This window comes from Plectropomus leopardus, chromosome 2 (genome assembly GCF_026936395.1).
Source record: "Plectropomus leopardus strain MGB_pleo_1.0 chromosome 2, ASM2693639v1, whole genome shotgun sequence".
Classification (NCBI taxonomy): Eukaryota; Metazoa; Chordata; class Actinopteri; order Perciformes; family Serranidae; genus Plectropomus; species Plectropomus leopardus.
The window spans coordinates 478,075-487,182 of NC_142177.1; the positions used below are offsets into that span (position 1 = coordinate 478,075).

At 41.6% G+C, this 9,108-nt stretch overlaps 2 pseudogenes; one reads left to right on the top strand and one right to left on the bottom strand.

Moving 5' to 3' along the window:
• The first annotated feature begins 1 nt into the window (after position 1).
• Positions 2–2,628, top strand: LOC121950204 (uncharacterized; annotated as a pseudogene).
• A 4,483-nt stretch (positions 2,629–7,111) lies between these two features.
• On the bottom strand, positions 7,112–8,883 carry LOC148190110 (uncharacterized; annotated as a pseudogene).
• Between the last annotated feature and the right edge of the window lie 225 nt (positions 8,884–9,108).

Sequence of the window (9,108 nt, forward strand, 5' to 3'; positions counted from 1 at the left end):
AATGTGTCTCTCACGCATCCCGGTCATTGTTGGCAACCGGAAAAGATGCACAGTCTGCCATACACGCAATCCGCAAAACCTGTCCGCTCTCCCAGAAAGTGGTCCCAGCCCACACTCAGTTACCTTTGGTCTTTGGAACTGTCAGTCCGCAGTTAACAAGACAGAATTCATCAGTTCACTGGTGAAACTCTCAGACATTCAGGTCCTAGCCCTGACTGAGACATGGATCCGCCCAGAAAACTCAGCTACACCAGCTGCACTCTCCGAGTCCGCTACGCTAAGCCACACCCCTCGCTCCACTGGACGAGGAGGCGGTGCTGGTGTGCTCATTCCTGACAACTGGTCTTTTTCCACACTGCGCCCGTTGAGCAGCAACACAACATTTGAATATCATGCTCTAAATGTCACTGCTCCCATCAAAGCATATATTCTGGTTGTGTACCGCCCACCAGGGGGTAATCTGGATGGCTTTGTCTCTGAAATGGACATGTTACACTCTGACATCCCTGATGATGGCACACCACTGATTGTCATGGGAGACATGAACATTCACATTGACAGTACTCCGGCAAACAACTTTCTGGCACTCCTCTCCTCCTTTGCACTTGTACTAGCTCCTTCTCCTCCCACCCACAAAGCTGGTAAAGTCCTTGACTTGGTGCTGACTCGTAACTGCTCCATAGCAGATGTGACACTTACCCCTCTACACCTGTCAGACCATTTCTTGGTAAAATTTGCAGCTGCCTTTCCGCAATTGCAGACACCCACTCACAATTTCCCTCCGCAGAAACCATAAGTCCCTCACAGCAGCACAGCTGTCTGATGAGGTGAGCTCTGCCATGCCTGACCACTCACACTTCTCCTCACTTTCTGTTAATGAGGCTACAGAAACACTCTGTTCCTCTCTGGCATCCTCTCTGGACAAACTCTGCCCCCTGGTGTCCAAACCAGCCAAGAAAAAACAACCAAGTCCATGGCTCTCTGAAGTTTTGAGAGAACAAAGAACTGGACTCAGGGCAGCAGAAAGAAAGTGGCATAAATCCCAAGAACCCACTGATTTGTCCTCATACAAACAGAAACTTGCTTCCTTTACCTCTTCCTTGCAGTCCGCTAAGAAAGCCTTCTATCAGAACAAGATCTGTGCTGCTACTGATTCCAGAAAACTGTTTATGGTGTCCTGCAGACCATCCTGCCCACTGTCAAACCTGCAGTCACACACATTGTCAATTCCTCCCTAAAAACTGGCACTTTTCCTGCTACTTTTAAGCAAGCCCGTGTCACCCCACTGCTCAAAAAGCTTAATCTCAACCCCGCCCAGGTTGAAAACCACAGGCCAGTCTCACTTCTACCATTTCTGTCGAAAATACTGGAGCGCGCAGTATTTAACCAGGTCTCTAAACACTTGCGGAACAACAACCTACTTGACTCCTTTCAGTCTGGCTTCAGGTGTGACCATTCCACTGAGACTCCTGTCAGTCACTGAGTCACTGAGGCTGGCTCGAGCTGCTGGTCAATCCTCTGTCCTACTGCTGCTGGACCTGTCTGCTGCCTTTGACACGGTGAACCATCAAATCCTCCTCTCCACACTCTCTGAGCTCGGCATCTCAGGTTCTGTCCTATTGTGGTTCAAGTCCTACCTCACAGGCAGATCCTTCAGAGTGTCATGGCGAGGAGAGGTGTCTAGGTCACATGGCCTATCGACAGGGGTTCCTCAGGGGTCGGTGCTTGGTCCCCTACTCTTCTCTCTGTACACCACCTCACTCGGTGCAGTGATCCGCTCCCATGGTTTCTCCTACCACTGCTATGCTGATGACACTCAGCTCTTCCTCTCCTTTCCACCTGATGACAGAACGGTCTCAGCTCGGATATCAGCGTGTCTGGCTGATATCTCCACATGGATGAAGGAACGTCACCTTCAGCTAAATCTGTCTAAGACCGAACTCATGGTCTTTCCAGCTTGTCCATCTGTTCAGCCTCAGATCAGTGTCCAACTAGACTCGAGCCTACTTGTGCCCACAAACTCAGCCAGAAACCTGGGTGTCATGATTGATGACCAGCTGACCTTTAAGGTTCATGTGGCCTCAGTTTCTCGGTCTTGTCGTTATGCCCTCTACAACATCAGGAAGATCAGACCCTTCCTGACCCAACAGGCCACACAGCTTCTGGTTCAGGCTCTTGTGACCTCACGCATTGACTACTGCAACTCTCTTCTGGCAGGTCTCCTTGCATGCTCATTCAAACCTCTTCAGATGATCCAGAATGCAGCAGCACGTCTGGTCTTCAACCAGCCCAAAAGAGCACGTCACCCCGCTGCTAATTTCTCTTCACTGGCTTCCAGTGGCAGCCAGAATCAAATTCAAAGCACTTCTCTTGGCTTACAAAACAATCACAAGAACTGCTCCAGCCTACCTGGAATCCCTGATACAGGTCTACTCTCCTTCTCGCCCACTACGCTCTGCATGCGAAAGACGCCTGGTGCTTCCAGCCCAGCACGGCTCTAAATCTCTAGCTAGACTCTTCTCTTCTGTTGTTCCCAAATGGTGGAACAAACTTCCAAACTCTGTGCGTTCTGCTGAGTCCCTTTCTACTTTTAAGAGACAATTGAAAAATTGTTCCGAGAACACCTAGGCACTTAACCTGACTCTTCTCCTCTTTGCCCTTTGGGGTAGATTAAGTCAGATGGTCCAAAACCCAGCACTTAATGATTATCTAGCACTGACAAAGTTGTGTGATGTTGTATGTTGATTGTCATCGTAAGTCGTGATACTGAGATTGCTGAATCTCAGATGCTGAGATCGCTACTGGTTATTACTTTGGTTTCCAAAAAAAAGGGGGTGCGGCACTTCTTCTGCTACTAGACGGCAATACCTGTGACCAATCACACCTGAAGCACTTTACTTAGGGTTTTTTTCCTTAAGTCTAAATTCTTGCTTGTGTTGTACGTTGCTTTGGATAAAAGCGTCTGCTAAATGAAATTGTAGAATTGTAGAACATTTATCTTTTATCTTGCTGTAGTAGCTAATGTGCTAGCTAAGGTTAGCTAAGAAAACAATGCAGTATGACCGTAATGTAACTGTTCGTTCGGTAACATTAAGTTACTATTAACCTAACAAAAAGAGAACTGAGTCTCTAGCTTAAATATAGCTAGTTACTGTAAAAAATGTAGCAGTTACTGTAAAACATGCTTTATAGATTTATAGCTTTTGTATCTTGTACTTACCGGTGTGCCCTCCATCACGTTTCCCTGGCCACCTCAGCCTGTGTATGCATGACGGCCTCCTCTGCAGGGGAGGGGCTGTGGAGGCGGTTTGAGGGCAGGGCTGAGGAGCAGTAGAGAAGGAGGAGGAGGGATCTGCAGGCAGTTCTCTTTCAAAATTTCAGGCAAAGTCTCTCTCCTGGAAGTCACCAACTGCAGCTTTAATATTTGCATTGTGTAGCCTATTGAACCATTGGCAGTGCATATACGGGAAAATATCAGGGGTAGAAATTACAAATACACAGCACCAATTACCATCATATGCTGATGATATTATACTAGACTTAATATATAATACATATATATAAATTAAATGTGCAAAACTGTGAAGCTATGACCATGGGAAGCCCTATCTCCACAGAACTAAAAAAATGAATATCCATGGAAATTAAATAAAGGCAAGGTTAAATGCCTGGTTATAGAAATCCCTAGGTGTTAGTATGTAATTTTAAGATTATGCATCCTTTAAAGTTAGTTTGAGACTCTATGTCTACCTCAAGTAAAGAGCTACCCATATATAGTGAAGCCTTAGTGCCTGCAAGTTGACCATAGATGCCTGAGATGGACCAGTTGGACAATTTCAGATCTCCATCCTCATACAGTTTTGGGTTAAAAACTACAAATGTGAGAATATCAAACATCAAATCTCAGCACTGTATAAAATTTTAGAAAATAATAAGAGACCAGAAGAATTAAGAGAAAAGTCAGATGGCAAGAGAAACTTGACACAAATGTATCAAATTCTGATTGGGTACATACACAGAAAATTTTGAAGAGTAAATTTTACTCAATTTGAGTAAAATTTTACTCCCAAAAAGATAGTATTTGGTCCCAGTCCAAAAAGAGTAAAATTTACTCTCGTCAAAGAGTTAAATTTTCAGTTATTTCTGCTCTATCTAGAGTTCATATTTTCTCCACAAGATTAAAATTTACTCAATTTAGCATAAAGTGAGAACAACTCCAACACCATTTCACTCAATACAGAGTTGTATTTTACTCTGTTCAGAGTAGTAACTGCCTCATAAGAGTTCTATTTCTACTATTAATAGAGTTGTATTTTACTCTGTTCAGAGTAATAACTGCCTCATAAATAGAGTTCTATTTCTACTATTAATAAAGTTGTATTTTACTCTGTACAGAGTAGTAACTGCCTCAAAACAGAGGTCTAATTCTACTATGAATAGAGTTCTATTTCACTCAATAAAGAGTTGTATTTTACTCAATATTGATTATAATAATGATAACTCTGGATTAAAATGTTTGAAATAAAAAAGACCAGAAATGAATATTCAATGTACTTGTATTTTTCTTAAATGCATAACACATGCACTGAGCACCCATAATATATATGTCAATACTGTTTGGCCTTTGTAATATGACAGCATTGTATAATACATGCAACAAAAATCTCCATGAATAAGGCTCCACGGGCAGAGTAATCAATGAGGGAAAAAATAGTCTTTCAGGATGACACATCCCTATAATTTCATAATAAAAACAAACAGAATATTGCAAACAGGTATGCACACTATCACCACACCATCAGTAGCTGCAGATAAGTCTGTAAATTTTTGCAATAGCCATCAGCCCAGCCAAAACATTCACACCCAATTGGTGGGCCATCACAATTTGGACACAATGTGCTCTTTGAAATTGGGTGGATTGGATGTATCAGATAAAAGAGGAGAAAATAAAAATAAATTAGAATTTGAGTTATGGGCAAAGAAATTCTGAAATCCATTGTTCATCCCTAGTGCAATAGTTAGAGCTTAGTGATTCTTTTATCACAGGAAACAGTATGGAACAATAAATGAACTTGAATCATCATTACTGTATGACATTTGCATATTGAATGCTTTGTAACACAAAAGCTCTTTGACGTCAACAACATGAGGTCCATCTGCAGTACACACAACTTTAAATGCATAAAAATGCTCATCCATACACACTGTTTGTAGTGCAAATGTAACCAACAGTAACCTCCCATCTTTAAGAACAACATGGTGTATTTTGTGAAAAACTGGCATCTCATTAAGCACTTTCAGACAAACAACTAAACCTGGACGATACATATTTCCATGGTGTTTGGCCCATCTAACATCTAACACCTTAGTGTCAATTGCTACCTGAAGAGCCTCTGCTATCTCACAGCCCCTGTCCATCACGTTTAAAGCTACCATTTTACTTGGACCAAGCACCAGTCTGTCAGGCTCACATATCTGCCAACTATATGCTACTTGACTTTGGTGTTTCTTTGCCAATGTTTTACTTATATTTTTGAAGCTTTTTAGTTGCTTTTTAAAGAAATTGTGCTTCGCTTCAAAGCGCATGCACCAGGTATGCAAAAGTGGTCCAATTTTACAAATACATGTAGGATAATGCACCATAAAATGATGCTTTGGTAGTAGCTTCTTTTTGGGAAACAAATGCTTGAATAACCCATGGTGCTCTGAAATCAAATGTATCAAATAAATGGTAATGCCAGTTGATAACACAGGAGAAAATACAATATCTGCTATCTGAAGCAACAACAGAAGCAAATACCAGTGTTGATCATCTCGACAAACCAAGTCTCCAAATATAAGTGGTAGATTGCGAGGTAAACACCAAGATTGGATCGCATTTAAACCCAAGTCATTTGAGTCCTCTATTAACTTCAGTGCAGGTGGCTTGTTGTTTTGTTCCATGTAGCCATAGTTAAAGTTCTTAATTCTTCTGTCTATTTCCTTTGATGTTGTGTAATTTTTGATCAAGTGTAGTATTAGCAGCTTCATTTCATATTGTGCCACGCCCTCCAAGATATCGTGCATAATATCTACAGAGAAGTTTTCACATGTATTGAAATATTGCAAGGAATTTAGAACACAAGAACGTTTAACACCCATCACATAGGGAGTGGGACCCGAATTCCTTTAGTCTCCAGCTCTTTAATGTCTTTTACAATTGGATCAAGTATTTTAGAAAAGCCATATGTTTTAATGTCTTGGGCATGGAATAAAGCAACCAAATGAATATTAAGCAGCATTGAGTTGTGCTTAGGAGAAAGATTACGTAAGGTGAAATAGATTGCTCCAAATTTATGAATTCCCTTTTTACTGCCCAATGGATTTGCGCATTCAAAATCATCATAGAAAAGTTGCAACTGAATTGCATGCTTCTGTTTTGAAAATAAAGGATGACTCTTGAAAAGATCTCCATTACAAAAGTCATTAAGAAGATCTTCTCTTGAACTGGAACTTGAACTGACTCTGCATCATCTCTTTTATCTTCGGGTGTTTGTAAATTAAGTCTAATGTTCAAAATTGGGATATAAACAAATGGGTTCATGTAAAGATAGACACTGCTTCACAGATTCTTTTGCTTGATTATGGATATCATCAACAATCTCTTCCATTGAAGTAACCAAAGAGTTAATGATTGTTTTGCCTACACCTGCCACTTTAAGTTCAGCCACTGTTGCAGCACAGTTGTCTACAAGACTCTTATTAAGAAGGACTGGGTCAGAAGGGGCACTGTTTGATGGAAAGTCATCAACAAAACTTCCAGCTAAATCTTCAGTTGTAGAGGGGCCTTCACCAGGATCATCACAAGGTTCATGTGCTTTAAGATGCTTTCGAAACCCAGAAAAAGTACCAAAAAAATGAGAACAATCAGGTTGACCACATTTCAGACGAAGTGTCTTTCCTGAACAAAGTCCGTGGATCAACTTTAAGTGCTTAATTAGTGAATTGGCATTTGCCTGAGGGCCTTTGCAAATAAAACAAAACATCTCAATCACAATCAGTACAGCATCAGAGTCCTCAAAATAGATCTTTGCAGTATAGCATCAGAACCCTCCAAACCAAAGCATCAAAATCAGTGCAGCATCCGAACTCTCATCTCTTTGACCCTGGGATTCACCTTGGTGGTAGCAGCATCAATCTGGTAAACAGCGGTTTGCAAGAATTGGTAGACATTGGCCAGATCCCTGTTGTATGAGGTAGCGAAGACAAAAAGAGCTTTAAAAGCTCGTCAAAAGAGGCAAGAGAATCTGGTGACTGACACGGGATTGCATGTTTGTCAATCACAATGAAATATTTATGTATGGCGCTCCTCTTGGTCCCCACAGCCAGTAGATAGGGTTGACGGCTCTCTGTGATGCTGTCCAGATGCCCCTCAACACTGGTCCCAGTCTGTGACAAGAAAACTTAATTAGTCTTGCTGTCAAAATTAATCTGTTGCAGTTAAGGGCCCCATCATCACCACCAAAATCACTTATTGAAACAAAACGCAAGATGAACCATAACATTTTCAGCCTTATATTTTTTATTCTGCTAAATGTAAAAGAAATAAACTTATTCATATCAGCGTATCTCAGGCTGATGATAGATCTGTGGGGAGCCAAATCAGATAAATATCACAGGGCCCTCACTGATTACAGATGAGTATGGTCATCACATGATTTCACAAGAGTATAGTTTCAAGGTTTAATATTATGGACAGAACAGTGAGCCTTCTTAAACTTCAATTAAACTAACATTACCTTGATAAATTTCACAAGGTGTCAATGGCTTGTCTGGCAGAGAGCTTTCCTGGTCTCTTGTTGCGGCCATGAGGTGATGGTAGCTTGAGGTGGATAAGGAGCAAGATGTCCCATCCTGAAAATACAAGAAAATTTGGAAAGACATTTTTACTAAAATGTTTATATTTTTGTTTCAAAACTATTTCCCTCATCCATTATTATTATTTCTTTAATTCAAGTGTACCATCTTCCAGTTCTTCTGTTGTGGATTCAGCGTTATGTAGGAGATCTTCAAGGTCGCTTGTCTGGGTGAGGCCACGGCTTTGTTCAAGGACTTTCTGCCTGTAGTGAGTAGGCCACTTCTCCAGGAACTTAGCAGAGATGTCATCACCAAACATCAGACTGAAATCCTGCTCTATCTGAAGACAAGATGGAATACAGAAAACAACATGGCATACATTGTTAATAGGTGCACCAGGGATGACCAGGGATGTGATCTGTTTAAAGTCATTTTTCATTTCAGCTCGATTTTAATGCAAGGCAGTTTAGGAGCGACATACCATTCCTGTGATGTCAAGAAATCTTGGAAAGGTGGTGAATACTTCAGAGGACTTCACTGGGTCATGAACCATTGCTTGGCGATGGGTGAGGGTCTGTTTCATCTTCTCCTTGATGATTGCTTCATCAGTTGTATGCTGCATGAGTGCGATGGCCTCAGGACACTGGGTTTCAGTGGTTAGCTGGTTTTCCTTACTGAAGGGGGTTCTGTCACCAGAATGTGGACCACCTGTAACAGTGATCAGTGAACCTGAAGTTAGACCCACAGCTGTAGCTGTATGACACAAGTGAGCGCAACACTGTTCTTTCTCTTTCTCTCTCTCTCTGTCTTTTTTTTTTTGTTTTTTTAAGTTTCACAATCCTTGCAGGTGATGCAGGCGCAGATGTCTGTACATTAGTTGATCTGATCTTTCATCACGGACTATGGTGCATCAGCTGTGGGTCTAACCTCAGCTTGTCACTTCTCTGTCCCTCCTCTCTCTCTCAGCCCGTTCTAACCCCAGCTGACAAAGTGAGGCTTCTGTATATTCAGGTTCATAAAGGCATCACTTGTGTCATAGTCAGACATGTTAACGTTAACTATCCGAGCAGTAAACACTGTGAACAGGTGACAGAAACCTGCACAGCTGTCCACAAGTGGCAGTGCGCAGTGATATGAACAGAGAGAAAATAGCGCCGGGCGATTTTGAGGTCTGACTTTTTTGAGGACAACAGTGTTGTGATGCAAATATATCACTCTTCTGAACGCATATTGTTTTGAGAAGCAAAACGCTTTATTTTCATGACCCCAGAC